At 37.9% G+C, this 14,692-nt stretch overlaps 1 protein-coding gene across 3 annotated transcripts in view; it reads right to left on the bottom strand.

Moving 5' to 3' along the window:
- The window catches only part of MAPK8 (mitogen-activated protein kinase 8), a 121,004-nt gene that overhangs the window by 62,614 nt on the left and 43,698 nt on the right, over positions 1-14,692 (bottom strand). The window lies entirely within an intron of this gene.

The following is a 14,692-nucleotide window of genomic DNA, read 5'->3' as shown; positions in this document are numbered from 1 at the left end:
CAGGTGGTTCCATTTTTCTCTAATTACTGAAATTCAGTTAATTATGAGAGAGAACATCTCATTCATTCAATGTTAGAGTAATCCTAGTTTGTCACAATTTAAGTCAGAGAGAAAATATCTACTCTGTATAAGTAAGGTATAGGTGGAATAAGGAAATGAAGAATTATAAGAGTATTACATATTAGTACTTTAACTCCTTTGGTATTCATTTTTTAATCACTGAAACCTCATTAAAAACTTATTTTCAGGGCAGCTAGGTGGCGCAGTGGATAGAGCACCGGCCCTGGATTCAGGAGTACCTGAATTCAAATCCGGCCTCAGACACTTCACACTTACTAGCTGTGTGACCCTGGGCAAGTCACTTAACCCCAATTGCCTCACTAAAAATTAAAAAAAAAAAAATTTAAAAAAGAAGTCCTAAAAAACAAAACTTATTTTCAATCTAATAAATTCAAACAACTACCAGTCAAAATAAATAGCTTGGAATTTGTAAAATAATATAATAATTAAAAGGTACCTTAGCCCAACCAGAATCCAAGGAAAACTAATTAGATTTATATAAAAGTAGAATGGGCTGCCTTAGGAGGTTTTAAGTTTCCTTTGATTAGAGATCTTCAAAGGAAGGTTGGATGAGGACTTGTTGGGTGTGCTGGCCTGTGCCTGAGAATCCCTGGTCTGTAAGGGGCTTATGCACTGCCTCTAACAGGAGGCCTTCCCAGGTCCTCTCAGCTACCATGACCATCCACTCCACTATGTATGTGTGTGTGTATCATATGTTTTTTTATTTAATTTAAGACCTTTTTTTTTTTTTTTTTTAGTGAGGCAGTTGGGGTTAAGTGACTTGCCCAGGATCACACAGCTAGTAAGTGTTAATTGTCTGCGGCCGGATTTGAACTCAGGTACTCCTGACTCCAGGGCCGGTGCTCTATCCACTGCGCCACCTAGCCGCCCCCATATGTTTTGATTTATATATGTTGTTTACCCCATTAAAATGTACGATTCTTCAGGGCAAGGACTGTTTTTGCTTGATCTTTGTCACTACAGCACTTAGCAAATGCCTGGCACATAAGAAGGGATCAAAAGATGATTTTAGTCACATTTTCAGCAAAATTCCCAATTGTTTTCCAGTACAGTTCCATCAACAGTGTTATCAGTAAGTCTGTCTTTCCAAAACCCCTTTAACAATAGCAGTTATTTTTAAAGATTAAACTGCTACATATTAAAATAATAGAGAACTGGCACAACAATGGGCATCAATTAACTTCATGTTATATATAAGATTTCAGTTAAATTCCATAAGCATTTCTTTTACTAGTAGTCTGCTATGCTAGATGCTGATCATATCTTTCCTCTACAAACCCTCTCCTTTCCCTAGTTTCATTATTATCACCAGTCTTTTTGGCTTGTTTGTTTCTTTTTTTAAGATGGGTGTCTCTCCATCACCAAGGTTAGAATGAGAACTCTGGCCTGTTCCATTTCCAATCTGGGCTAGTTCACTTCTCCTCAGGCAGTCTTTATCATCTCTGAAATTAAATATAAAGTCTTTTGTTTGACTTCTAAAGTCCTAATTTGACCCCCTGATACTTTTCCAGTTTTTTTATACCTTCCTCCCCTCCACATACAATTCCATGATCCAATTACACTGGCCCTTCCTTGATGCTTCTCATACAGGGCAATCCATCTCTGAAGTCCGAATTTTTAGTGGCTGTCCCCCATGCCCGAAATGCTCTTCCTACTTATCTCTGCTTCCTGCCTTCCCCAGCTACACGTCTCAGCTAAAGTGTAACCTTTTGCAAGAAGCTTTTCTCAATTACCCTTAATGCTAGTGCCTTTGCTCTGACATTATCTCTAATTTTCCATAAGCTGCTCTGCCTGCTTTTAACTCAGAACATTATGCCCCAGTGCATATACCCTCTGACACCATGCCCCTTCCAGCTTCCTTTTTATGTACTGTCTTTGTCCATTAGATAGTAAATTCACAGAGGACAGGGAATATCTTTCTTTTTTCTTATTTGTATCATCAGTGCTTAACACAATGCCTGGCACATAGCAAGGACTTAATAAATATCTACTATTATTGACTATCCCATATATCTTGCTTATACGTGATTATTTGCGTGTTACCTCCCCCATTAGACACTGAGCTCTTTGAGAGCAGGGATTCTTTTATTTTTTCATTTATTTTATCCATCCATCTCTCTGTGTATCTACTGGGGGTGGGGTCTCCATTGCTTAGCACAGTGTCTGACATGTAATAGGAGATTAGTAAGTGCATATTGAATAAGTATACATTTGACTTAATATAAAGCCAAAATCAATCAAAACAATCCCTATTCCTCAAAAGTTTACATTTTACTGTGAACAGGGGAACAAGATGTACAAAGACTCATAATCAATTATTGGGAACAATAAAGGCAGAAGAGAAATTCAGATAAAATTCTCTAGGAATAAATGAATAGGGAAAAATACTGTTATCAAAATAAATTTTGCTTAAAAATTATTTCAACTCTGTCTCTTAAGTCATTTCTACAAAAGATATATTGGAAGTCTGTTGCTGGTAACAGAGTACAACCTAATGCATCCCAGTCGTTCAAATCTATTAGGCCACAGAAACCAAAGTAAAATGAATGAAGGTTGTAAAAAAATCCTCACTCTAAGCATTCAAATGTAAACCCTAACATATGCTCTCCCTTAAAAAATGTTCCTTAGTTCTAAGTTTTCAAATAGCATCTCATTTTAAAAGGCCAGAAAGGTTTACTGCAATTGCTCACAACTATTCCATTTACTAATACAATAAAAAATGTTGATGCTACAGTGGAGGCTTTAGTGCTGTTTCAAGTGATCACTGTTTTTAGTTATTTGTGGTCTGGTATAAGCACGTCCTCTATAAACCATGTATGAGTCACTGAAAGTAGTGCTTTAATATCTTTACTTGAGCAAGCTGCTGCTCCCAGTCATCCAAATTTGTTGAGTATTTAAGTGTTTCAGTTGAAGAAAATAGTAATGTGGAAAATAAAATGACACAATTGGGACAAATTTAAATTTCAGAACTAAAGGCCTTCAGTTTGACTTTTTCCCCCCCATAAGCTTCTGACAAACATCTGCACTCCTAATAAGTGAGTTTTGCCATTTAGTCTCATACCTGACTCCAGACATTTCATTCACTACACACCCAAGTCATCCCTCTCTCCTTTCTAACTCTTCCTCTAGGAGCAGAAGTCAAATCAATATGATCATTTTTGCAAATGATATATTAATCAAATGACTTTTGACTCTCCACTCACCATCCCTGTGACTTCCCAGACCAAAACATCACTGATCATTCTCATGGGTTTTCTTGCCTTTTTAGAATATAAACTCCAGAGATCCAGGACAAGGAGTGTGAATTTTGTACTTATATTGCCTAGAGCTTTACACAGTGCCTGATACACAATAAGTACTTAATAATTGTTTTTCATTTATTTACTCATTGGTCCAGACTGGTCCATTAAGAAGATATTTTTCCTTTCTTATGTTAAAATACAACACAACAAACATGTATTAGGTTCCTACTATATACCATGCACTGTGCTAAACACTGGGCATATAAATTAAAAAAAAAAAAAAAGACAGTCAGGGTTGGCCCTCAAGCTGCTTACAAGTTAATGGGGGAAGACAATACACAATAGGAAGCCGGAAGGGGAGAGGGACCAGTGTTGGAGACATCTTATTCCATGGAGTTGAGACCAAGCAGAGCTGCTGATGAAAAGTGTAGTGAGCTACAAAGTCCAGGTTCTGCCCACTATAAAGGAACTCTTTGGGTAGAATTTAGCATCCCACTCTGCAGTCCTCCATCCTAAGAGGAGAGAGGCTGAGGGAATTGGGAAGGTTCTGAGCATGCCCAAGGCTAATTTAAACAGCATGATGAGAATTCTAATGATCAGCATGTCCTGGGAGAGGTATTTTATTCCATGGAGTTGAGACTAAGCAATCAATTTGATCAATTTTAAACTACCTGGAACATGGCAAAAATGAAGTAAGAAGCAAAAAAGATTGCTTAGCAGGTAAAATAGATGTTATGAAGTGGATTACTAAAATTAATAATTTACTCAATGGGAAGTCTCAGGCCGTCAAAGTCTATTACTTTAGACTCATTTATCAAAAAATTGCTTATTCAGTTCCTTAATCTAGAAAACATGAGAAGCAGTGAATGAGAAAGCATGTGTTAATGAATACTGAAACAAAAATTTTAAATAAAATTCTAACAAGGAGATTACAGCAATGCATCACAAAGATCATAGACAATAAACAGGCTAGATTTATGCCAGGAATGTAAGGCAGGTTCAATATTTGGAAAGGTATATGCAAAAATGATTATATTAATAGAAAAACAACAAAAACCATATGATTATTTCAACAGACGCAAAAACAGCTTTTAAAACTGCAACAGCTATTCCTATTTTTTAAAAAAATAAAACAAAACTAAACTAGAAAGTTTAGAAATAAATGGAATTTTCATTAAAATAGTAAGCAGAATCAATCTAAAATCAAGAGCCAACATTATCTATGAGGACAAACTAGAAGCCTTTCCAATAAGATCAGCAGTGAAGCAAGCATGTCCATTATTCCCATTATTATTCAATATTGTACTAGAAAAGCTAGCAATAGCAAAAAGAAAAGAAAAGGAATTTAAAAAATAAGTGTAAGCAAGGAGAAAACAAAACTATCACTTTCTATAGATGATATGATGGTTTACTCAAGGAAAGTCAACTAAAAAACTCATTGGAATGATTAACAACTTGTAGCAAAGTTGCAGAATATACAATATACCCACACAAATCATCAGCATTTCTATATGTTGCCAACTAAATCCAGCAAGAAGAGATAGAGAAACTCAGTTTAAAATAACTATAGATAGTAAACAAATACTTGGGAGTCTATTTGCCAAGATACACATAGGAGCTTTATTAAATGCAATTACAAAACATTCTTTACACAAATAAAGGCAGATCAAAATAACTGGGGAAATATTATTTGGTCATGGTTAAGGCTGAGCCAATGTAATAAAAATGACAATACTATTTAAATTACTATACTCATTCAGTGCCATATGAAACTACCAAAGTACTACTTTATAGAGCTATTAAAAAATCATTTGGAGTAACAAAAGGTGAAGAATATTAAGGGAATTGTTGGGGAAAATGAGAAGGAAGTACCTGATTAGGTACCTAGCATATCTGACCTGAAACTATCCTTTATAAAGCTGTAAATGTAAAAAGCAATTTGTACTGGGGAAGAAAGAAAGCTTAATCAGTGGAACAGACTGAGGTATACAATATACAGAAACAAATGAGCATGGTAACCTAGGGTTTGATAAATCAAAAGACTCTAAGCTACTGGGGCAAGGACTAAGTGCCCGACAAAAACTGTTGAAAAAAAAAACAACACTAGAAAAATTTAGCAGAAACCTGCTATAATCCAACATCTCACAACAAATAGGAAGATAAACCCCAAACGAAGACATGATTTAGACATAAGGATGATGTCATAAGCAAATCAGAGGGGCAAGAAAAAAATTACCTGTCAGATCTATGGATAAGAGGGTTCATGAAGAAGAAGAGACAAAGGTTCACAGTAGGTAAGGTTCACAATTTTGATTATATAGAATTAAAACAAATTTTGTACAAACAAAGCCAATGCATCATATATAATTAGAAGATGAACAGGAAATTGGGGGAGAAAATCTTTGCAAGTATCTCTGATAAAAGTCTCATTTCTAAGATATATAAGGAATTGAGTTGTATTTATAAGAGTTAAAAGCCAGTGCCAAATTGATAAATGGTCAAAGGACATGATTAGGCAGTTTTCTGAAGAGGAAATCCAAAATATCAGTATCCAAATGAAAAAAACGTTCCATATAACTATTAATATCGGAAATTCAAATTAAAACAACTCTAAGTTACAATACCTCACTGCTATAAGAATGACTAAATTGACAAAAGGGAAAATGAAAAATGTTGCAGATTCTTTAATGCAGTGCTGATGGATCTGTGAACTGGTTCAACCATTCTAGAAAGCAATGTTGAACCTTGCTAAAAAGTTATTAAAATGCACATACCTTTGGACCCAGTGTTACTAGGACTATACCCCAAACAGATCAAAGAAAGAAGAAAAGAACTTTTATGTATAAAAACATTTCTAGCAGCATTTATGGTGCTGGTAAAGAATTTTTTAACTGAGGAGATACACATAAATTGGGGAATGACTGAACCAGCTGTGGTATATGAATGTGATGGAATATTATTGTGCTATAATGAATGACGAAGGGGATGGTTTCAAAAGCTAGCTGGCACAATGGATATAGCGCCAGGCCTCGAGTCAGGAAGACCTGCATCCAAATCCAGCAAGTCACTTAAGACCTGAATGCCTCAGTTTCGTCATCTGTAAAAAGGGGTAAGTAATAGCAACCACTTACCAGGGTTATTGTAAGGGTCATATGAGATAATTGTGAGGCAGCTAGATGGTGCAGTGGATAAAGCACCAGGCCTGGATTCAGGAGTACCTGAGTTCAAATCCGGCCTCAGACACTGTAAAGAATTAATTGTTATTTGAGGTTTTTATGCCTCAGCGAGCACTGGCCTGGGGCTCCGCAAACCGCACGGTGCTCCACCCACTGGTTGTAGCCTTTGCCAGGGCTCTGGCACCTCACATCCTCACCACTCGCTGACGCCTACATGGGCCTGGCAAAATTATAATGATTGGAAGCCTAGTGAGGGCAGTCATGTGACTGTCAGAGCGGCCATCCCATTGGCTGGGGCTGTGTGAGGTGTCTCTAGGTTTGGGGGGAGGAGAATTGGGCATTCTAGATGGAAGCTGGAGAGCGACAGGCATTCTGCTGTGTATTTTCAGCTGATTCCTGGGTGGTGGTATTTTTTAGGTATTATAATTTCCCTTTCCCCATTTTTATTTCCTTTCCCTTGATCCTACTGATCCTGTTTGTGTTTTGGTTTTCTAAGTTCGTTCTTGTTAAAACAAATCTTGTTCTGTTTTGAGGGAGGCTGCTGGTTTCCTTCCTTGCCCCAATATTGCGGCAAGCCGCTTAGCTAGCACTCCCCAATTAAAAATTGGTCCCCACAACACTTAACACTTACCCTGGGAAAGTCACTTAACCCCAATTGCCTCATCAAATAATTGTAAAGCATTCAGCATAGTGCACTGCATATAGTAAGTGCTATATGTTAGTTAGTAATATTATTATTTTTAAAATCTTGGGCAAATTTGTATCAATATATGAAGAGTAAAGTGAGTGTAACCAGGAGAAAAACTGATACAATAATACCATTATTATAATTGCAATCAGCTCTGAAATACAGCAACTCTAATGAACATAAAGATCAACCACAATTTCAAAGAGCTAATGATGAAATAGGTTTTTCACCCACAGATGGAGAAGTGATGAATTCCAAGTGTAGGTTGAATCACATTCTTGCCTCTTTTTGGGGGGTGGGGGGCAGGGAGAAGGGTGAAGAACATGGCTAACGTGGCAATTTGTTTTGCATGACTACATGTTAGTGTAAAGGGCTTTGTTTTTCTTACTTCTCAATGGGTGGGGAAGAGAAGGGAGAGAATTTAGAACTGAAAATAAAATAAATTGGGTGGGGGGGAGAAGAACATGCACCATAATTAATACTGGTGGAGAAATCCAAGAAAAGTCAGTGAGTCACTTTTGCAGCCCAGGTTGACAATGGGAAATAAAGATGTCTGTAGACAACTGGGGATCAGGTGAGGATAGGTTTGGGTCAGGGGTACAAGGCATGCAGAGCATTATAGCTCAGAGAGATGCTGTGCGCCAAGAAGGGAGGAGGTCCCAGAGCCTTATGGGAGCACCATAACAGTAACAGGTACCAACTGGCAGCTTTGTTATCTATTACCCAGTTACAGGTCACAGATCCAAGGCAAACAGGAAGGGCTTGAGCCTGGAGGTAGCAGTCCAGGGTGAGGAGCAGTTGCAGGACTCGGGTGGTTTACCCAGAAAGAAACAAGTTCAGAAGCAAGAAGCAGCCCTGTGCATCAGGGACCAGAAGCAGAGTAGGGTCTCAGTTCCAGCTTCTAGCCCAATTTGGAGCTTGCAGAAGAAAAACCAAGACAACAGTCAAGACCAAAAGGAAGCTTGCAATCCTGTCACTGAACCAGCAGAGCTTCCCAGATAGTTGAAAGTGGCTGAGTCTATCAGCATTCTATTGTTTCCCTGCAACCAAACCCAGGTCAGAAACTTGCAGGCCTCACACCAAGGGAGCACCAATCAGACTTTGCCCTGGATCAAACCATCTTGAAAACTCTGAAAGCCTGTAGGACTCCAGCTCAAGTTGTCTCAAAATTCTGGAAAACATGACATTCAAACACCCCATGAAAGCAGTGATAGGACCAGTTGAGCCGTTCTCCATAAGTGTGCAGAGAGGCAAGCCTTACATAAGTGTGAACTCAGGAAGTATACTGGAAGAATGAGCAAACAGGAAAAGAATATAAAGAGCTATTATGATGACAGGGATGGTCAAGATACAAATCCAGAAGAGAATTCCAAAACATGTACACATAAAGTGTCAAAGAAAAACACAGTTTGAGCACAAATTCAACTAGAATTCCAGAGATAAAGCAAGAACTAAAAAAAAAAAGATAAAGAGATGCAAAATAGCTTTAAAAATATATTTGTCAATGAAATGAGAGTGTTTGAAGGAAAAATGGAAAAGAAATAAGAGTTATGAAAGAAAGAACTGGGAATTAACAATTTGGCTCAAGAAGTAAAAACCTTGCCCAAGCATCAAACTCTCTGAAAATTAGAATGGAACAAGCAGAAGTCAATGACTCTGTAAGGCAACAGGCCATATTAATAGAAAGTCAAAAGACTTTAAAAAATAAAGGAAAATCTAAGTTATCTCAGGAAAAAAAATTCACCTTGAAAATAGCTTGAGGAGAGATCGTATAACAATCATAGAATTACCTGAGTGCCATGACCAAAAAAAAAAGTCTAGATATCATACTTCTAGAAATCTTTTTTAAAACAAAAACAAAAACCTTAAAACTGCCCAGAGATTTCTTAGAACCCGAGGACAAAGCAGAAATAGAAAAAAATATTCACTGGTCATCTCCAGATAGAAACTCTCATAGCCCAAATCCAGTTTCCAGGTTAGAGGAAAAACTACTGCAAGAGAGAACTCAAACAGTGAGAAGGCACAATCAGCATCACACATGATCTAGTAGTACCACTTTAAAGAAGCAGAAGCCTTGGAATATGATATTACAGAAGGCAAAGGATATAGATGGCTTGCCTCCAACAATAACTTACCCAGTAAGGCAGAGCATAATCCTACAAGGGGAGAAATGGACCTTTAATGAAATAGTGGACTTATTTCTAATAAAAAGCAAAACAAAACAAAAGAACTGGTAGGAACAGTTTTGTAATGTGTTGATGATCTTACGGAAAGAATGGGATGAGGGGAAGAGGAATATACTAAGGATGAAGGGAAAGGAGTGTTATGAAAAATTATATCACATAAACAAGGAGGAAGGGGTTGGGGGAAGCAGGTGACACTCGAACTTCCCTCTGAACTGAACTGGTCAAAGGAGAGAAGAACACACACACACACACACACACACACACACACACACACACACACAGAATTCGGTACAAAAATACATTTAACTCAACAGGGAAATGGGGAAGGGGAGGAAGGAAAATTAGAGAGAGGATCCATTGAGTAAGGGATTATTTCTGAGGAAAACAAATTCTGACTAAGGATGTACAAAAAAAAATATTTACAGCTTTTTTTTGAGATGAAAAAAAAATGGGAATCTGAGATAGTCTCATCAATAGAGGAATTGCTAAACAAGGAAATGGCTCAATAAGTTATGGTACATAGAAGTGATGGAATACTATTGTGTTCTAAGAAATGATGAAGGGGATGGATTCAGAGAAACAGAGGAAGACTTATATGAACTGATATAAACTGAAGTGAACAGAAACAGGACAACAGTTTATACAATGACAACAATACGGTAAAGATGAACAACTTTGATTACTTTAATGACTAACAATGAAACGCACCACCTACCTCCTGATAGGTGAAGGACTCCCAATACAGAATGAGAAATATATACATTTTGGATATAGCCAACATGGAAATTTATTTTGCTTGATTACACATATTTATAACAGATGCTTTATTTATGTATTTTCCATTCTCTGAGGGAGGGTTTGGGAGGGAAGGGGAGAAGACATATTTTTGTTGATTGAAAAATAAAATAAAATAAACTTCTATAAAGGGGATTGCAAATGAAGTTAGCACCTGAAGCCATTATCCCATCAATTATCTTTTCGAAGCCATTCCACTTTCTGACCTTCAGGCTACTTTCTGGCCATTCATCCCCTTTATCTTAGTCTCCCTTGCAACTGAACTCTGGGTAACAACTGTATCCCTTGGCTTCCCTTGCCTCTGATAAGTAAACTTTTGTCTTTTCTTGCCAGGGCCCAGGCTTTCTCACCATATATCTCTCCTAGATGATCTGGGTAACACTGCTACACTCCTCCAACTTTCTGTACTGAATTCTCCTCATTAAAATGTAAGGATCTTGAGGGCAGCTAGGTGGCGCAGTGGATAAAGCACTGGCCCTGGATTCAGGAGCACCTGAGTTCAAATCTGGTCTCAGACACTTGACACTATCTGTGTGACCCTGGGCAAGTCACTTAACCGTCATTGCCCCAACCAAAAAATAAAACAAAACAAAATGTAAGGATCTTGAAGGTAGGGACTGTTTTGCTTGCTTATATTTATGTCCCCAGCTTGGCACACAGTAAATGTTTAATAAACACTTTTCTTACCTAACTACTGTCTATTATGTGCATTTACTGCCCCTTCTCTTTGGACTTTGGAAAGCTGCAGTACCAGCTGAGGTTGTTAAATAATCTGATTAGTAGGGTATATTTACCATGGTCCATGTGAATAAAATTGATATAGATAACTGAGATATGGAATCACATTTGAAATATCTAAAATATGTACTGGCTACTATCAAGAAAGCAAACAATGATGGCACAAGTTACTAAATGTATTTTAAGTTTCGTGTATGTGGTATATTTGGGCCACCTAGTGGGGAATGATAAAACTGGATCTTTAGAATCAGGCAGATAGTATTTGAAAATGCTAGCCCCTTACAATGGGGGTGGGGTGGGATTGGGAGGGTGGGGCTGAGTCGAAGTAAAGGTGAAAGTGTCTGTATTCTTGGGGTTGGTAGCAAATGGAAGATGATAAAGGAGATGCTAGAATGGACTAAAGATTCTTCTTGACCTAGAAAAATTACCAGCACATTTAACTTCAAGGATTGAGGTGTTTTTTTTTTATAAAGACATATGTTTATTATGCATATCCATATATTTTAAGCATCCAGACAAATTTAGAATGCTTTATCGTAACTTTTCTTTGTTGTGCTTTTTTACTTCGTTTTAACAGTTCTTGGATACACATTCCTCTTTAAACCTTTGAGCTGCTTATAGGTTTGCAGATTGAAAGACTTTTTCCCACAGCATGGTTAGAGGAAGGAGTTATAGATATATACATCTGGTGGCCAGCATGCAGGGACAGCAGTGGGGAAAAGTGTTAAAGAGTCATCTTATTACCCTAGTCACCCAGACTCACATCCTAAAGTTCTTTCCAACTGTAAGATTCTTGAGCCTTCTAGATGTTCACATTTGGCTGTTTCCATTTTCTTGATATAAAAATCTTTGCTTTTAAAAAAAAATTTCTTTGGGATGTATTTCCAATAATGAGATTACTGAATCAAAGGGTGGGACTGGTTATATGGCCTGTGTATACAAGACAGATTGATTTCTAGAAAGACTGTACTAATTGATTAGCATTGTCACCAGTACTATAGGGTCCTCAATAATTCGGAGTCCCACCTTCATACAAAACTAAATAGTTACAAAATAGGTTTTTGTGGAAAGGTGAATAGAACTGAGATTGCTTTGCCTAAAAAACATAAAGTTAAGGGGACAGCTTAATAATGATCTTCAAGAATATGAAAGATCATTATGCAAAGAAAGGACTATAAGTAATTATCTTCCATTTCAACTAGTTAAGGATTTGTATTTTTAGTTTTAAGGAAGAAAGGTACTACCATATGAATCAGGGCAGACAGACCCAACTTGCTTTTTACCCGGGATTACACTTCTTAAAAACTGTTTTCATGGCAAAAATGCAGAAATTATAAAATTCATAAAGAATTTTGCCTGAAAAATACTTATATCCAAGACATTAAATTCCAATTTTAGGAATACCAAAGCATTATGTTCCCCATGTAGTCTACAAACAGTAAGAAGCTTGATTAATCAGATGTCCAATATCCTCAATAACAATGAGAGTGTTAAGCTGAAAAAGTCTCCAAGGGTGAGCAGCGATGAAAAGCTGAGGATTATAGATGTGAAGATTACAGAAAACAAGAATTACTAACCCTCAAAAACAACCCTATTGGTACCAAAATGGAGAAAATGAGTACTTTCTTTGCCTAATGACTACTGGTTGCTCAGTTAATCCTTGTCCTTCTGCTGGTATTGTCATCCCTCCTGCTCAGTTCTACCTACTCCTTTTACGGTATTTGCTCTGCTTTGCTCAAGTTCTTAGTTTGCCCTCTAGAACCCTCTATTCTAAAAAAATCTTTCCCTTTTATCTCTTTCTCAAACCAGTGTCTAGGGCTATTCATTGCTTTCCCTTCCCTAGCAACCTCCCATTCTCCCTTCTCACCTCCACAAGCCATGTCCAGGAAGGTGAGAGTCAGGATATCATAAAGAGACCTTCATGTGAACTAGACTTGTTTTGCTTGGCCCCAAAATGCAGAGCTAGTTACAATGAGTCAAAGTTGCAGAGAGGCAGATTTAGGTTCAATGTGTAGAAAAATTTCCTAACTAAATTGAACTACTAGAAAATGAAACGAAGAGCCTCCAAACCCAAGAGGTTCTCTCCTACTTAAAACCTTCAAAACAAAACAAAACAAAACAAAACAAACACTCCTGCATAATCACTCAGAATGCTCTGGAAGAGATTCTCTGCCAGGTACTGAGTGGTCTGGATGGCTTTGGAATGATTGGAATGACGCCACCAACTGGAGACTTACTATAGGAAAGCTCCACCATGAGTAGAATGCCTCAGAGGGCAAGGCCATGCGGCTTTTCCTTGGCTCAGGAAGTAACATTTGTGCATGGGTACTGTCTATCAAGGCTACCAGTGAATCAACTTGAGGAACCTCTCATTTTCTGGGAGGGGACAGGAAGGAGGAAGGAGGGCCTGCTCGGAGAGCTCGCTCTTTTTTTGGTTCCTGACTTTATGGTGGTGGTGGTGGCAGCAGAGGAAGTCACAGGAAAATTGAAGAAAGATAGGATTGCCATGCTGTTGGAATTCTGTTCTCAATCTTTCTCTTTCTACCTTTCAATAAACCATTAAAAACCTAAACTCGTTTTTATCAGTGATTTTAGTCAGTTTCCCCCAAAACTGGGGGAAAAGATAAGAACCCACATTTAGAATCTTAAATTACACAGTTTCTAAGGTCTCTTCCAACTCTGATTTTATGACATTCTCCTGCAGTTGGACATTTATTAAGCATATAACTATATGCAAGACACTACGCTAGGCACCTGGGTCAAGAGAAAAACAAAAATAGTCCCTTATTTCAAGAAGCTTATGCTGGACTGGAAGTGATCAATACTCAGTCTTCAATATTACTCCTTGACTTTCCATCTGCTATGATTACTCTAGCAACATCTCTTTTTTTGTTTTGTTTTGTTTTTTTTTGCAGGACAATGATGGTTAAGTGACTTGCCCAGGGTCACACAGTCAGTAAGTGTTAAGTGTCTGAGGCCAAATTTGAACTCAGGTCCTCCTGACTCCAGGGCCAGTGTTTTATCCACTGCGCCCCCTAGCTGCCCCACAACATCTCTTTTGAAGTACACACCATTCATGCATACTACCACATCCAGATTCTTACTATCTACTGGACTCCAGATCACTCTCTTTCCTTGTGAAATAAATTCAACATATGGGTCACAACCTTTCTCTTCTTAAGCAGGTCCTCCTTTATTTCTCTCTCCTCCCTTTCACAAAATCCTAGAAAAGGCTGCTGGCTCACTGTCTTTCCACTTTCTCTCCTTTCACTCACTTCTCAACCCCCAGGAATCTTGCAAGAACTTTAATTAATGCTTGTTCTCTGTTTTCTCCTGTTCCTAACTCCTAAAGCTCCCATTTTCAACTGTCTACTTAGGCATCTTGAATACAATGTTCCATAGACACCCTCAAACTCAACATGACTAAAACTGAACTCATTATCTTTTCCTCCAAACCCTCCCCTCTCCCTATATCTCCTATTGCTGATAGAGATGCTATCATCCTCCCAGTAACTCCCTATGCTTCCAACTTATATGTCATCTTTGACCCTCATTCTTACTTTCTATATCCAATCTATTGTCAAGTCCTATACATTCTACTTCTTAAAAATGCCCCTCTTAAAAAACAAACAAACAAAAATGCCCCTCTTCTCTCTTCTGACATTGTCACGGCTCTGATGAAGCCCCTCATGAGCTCAATCCTAGACAGCTTGTTGACTGGTCTCCTTGCCTCAAATTTCTTTCTGCTGCAGTCCAGGTCTGGCCATGTCATATATAACTCTCCCC

This window comes from Dromiciops gliroides, chromosome 2 (genome assembly GCF_019393635.1).
Source record: "Dromiciops gliroides isolate mDroGli1 chromosome 2, mDroGli1.pri, whole genome shotgun sequence".
NCBI classification, from domain to species: Eukaryota; Metazoa; Chordata; class Mammalia; order Microbiotheria; family Microbiotheriidae; genus Dromiciops; species Dromiciops gliroides.
This window is presented reverse-complemented; position numbering and strand designations above follow the sequence as displayed.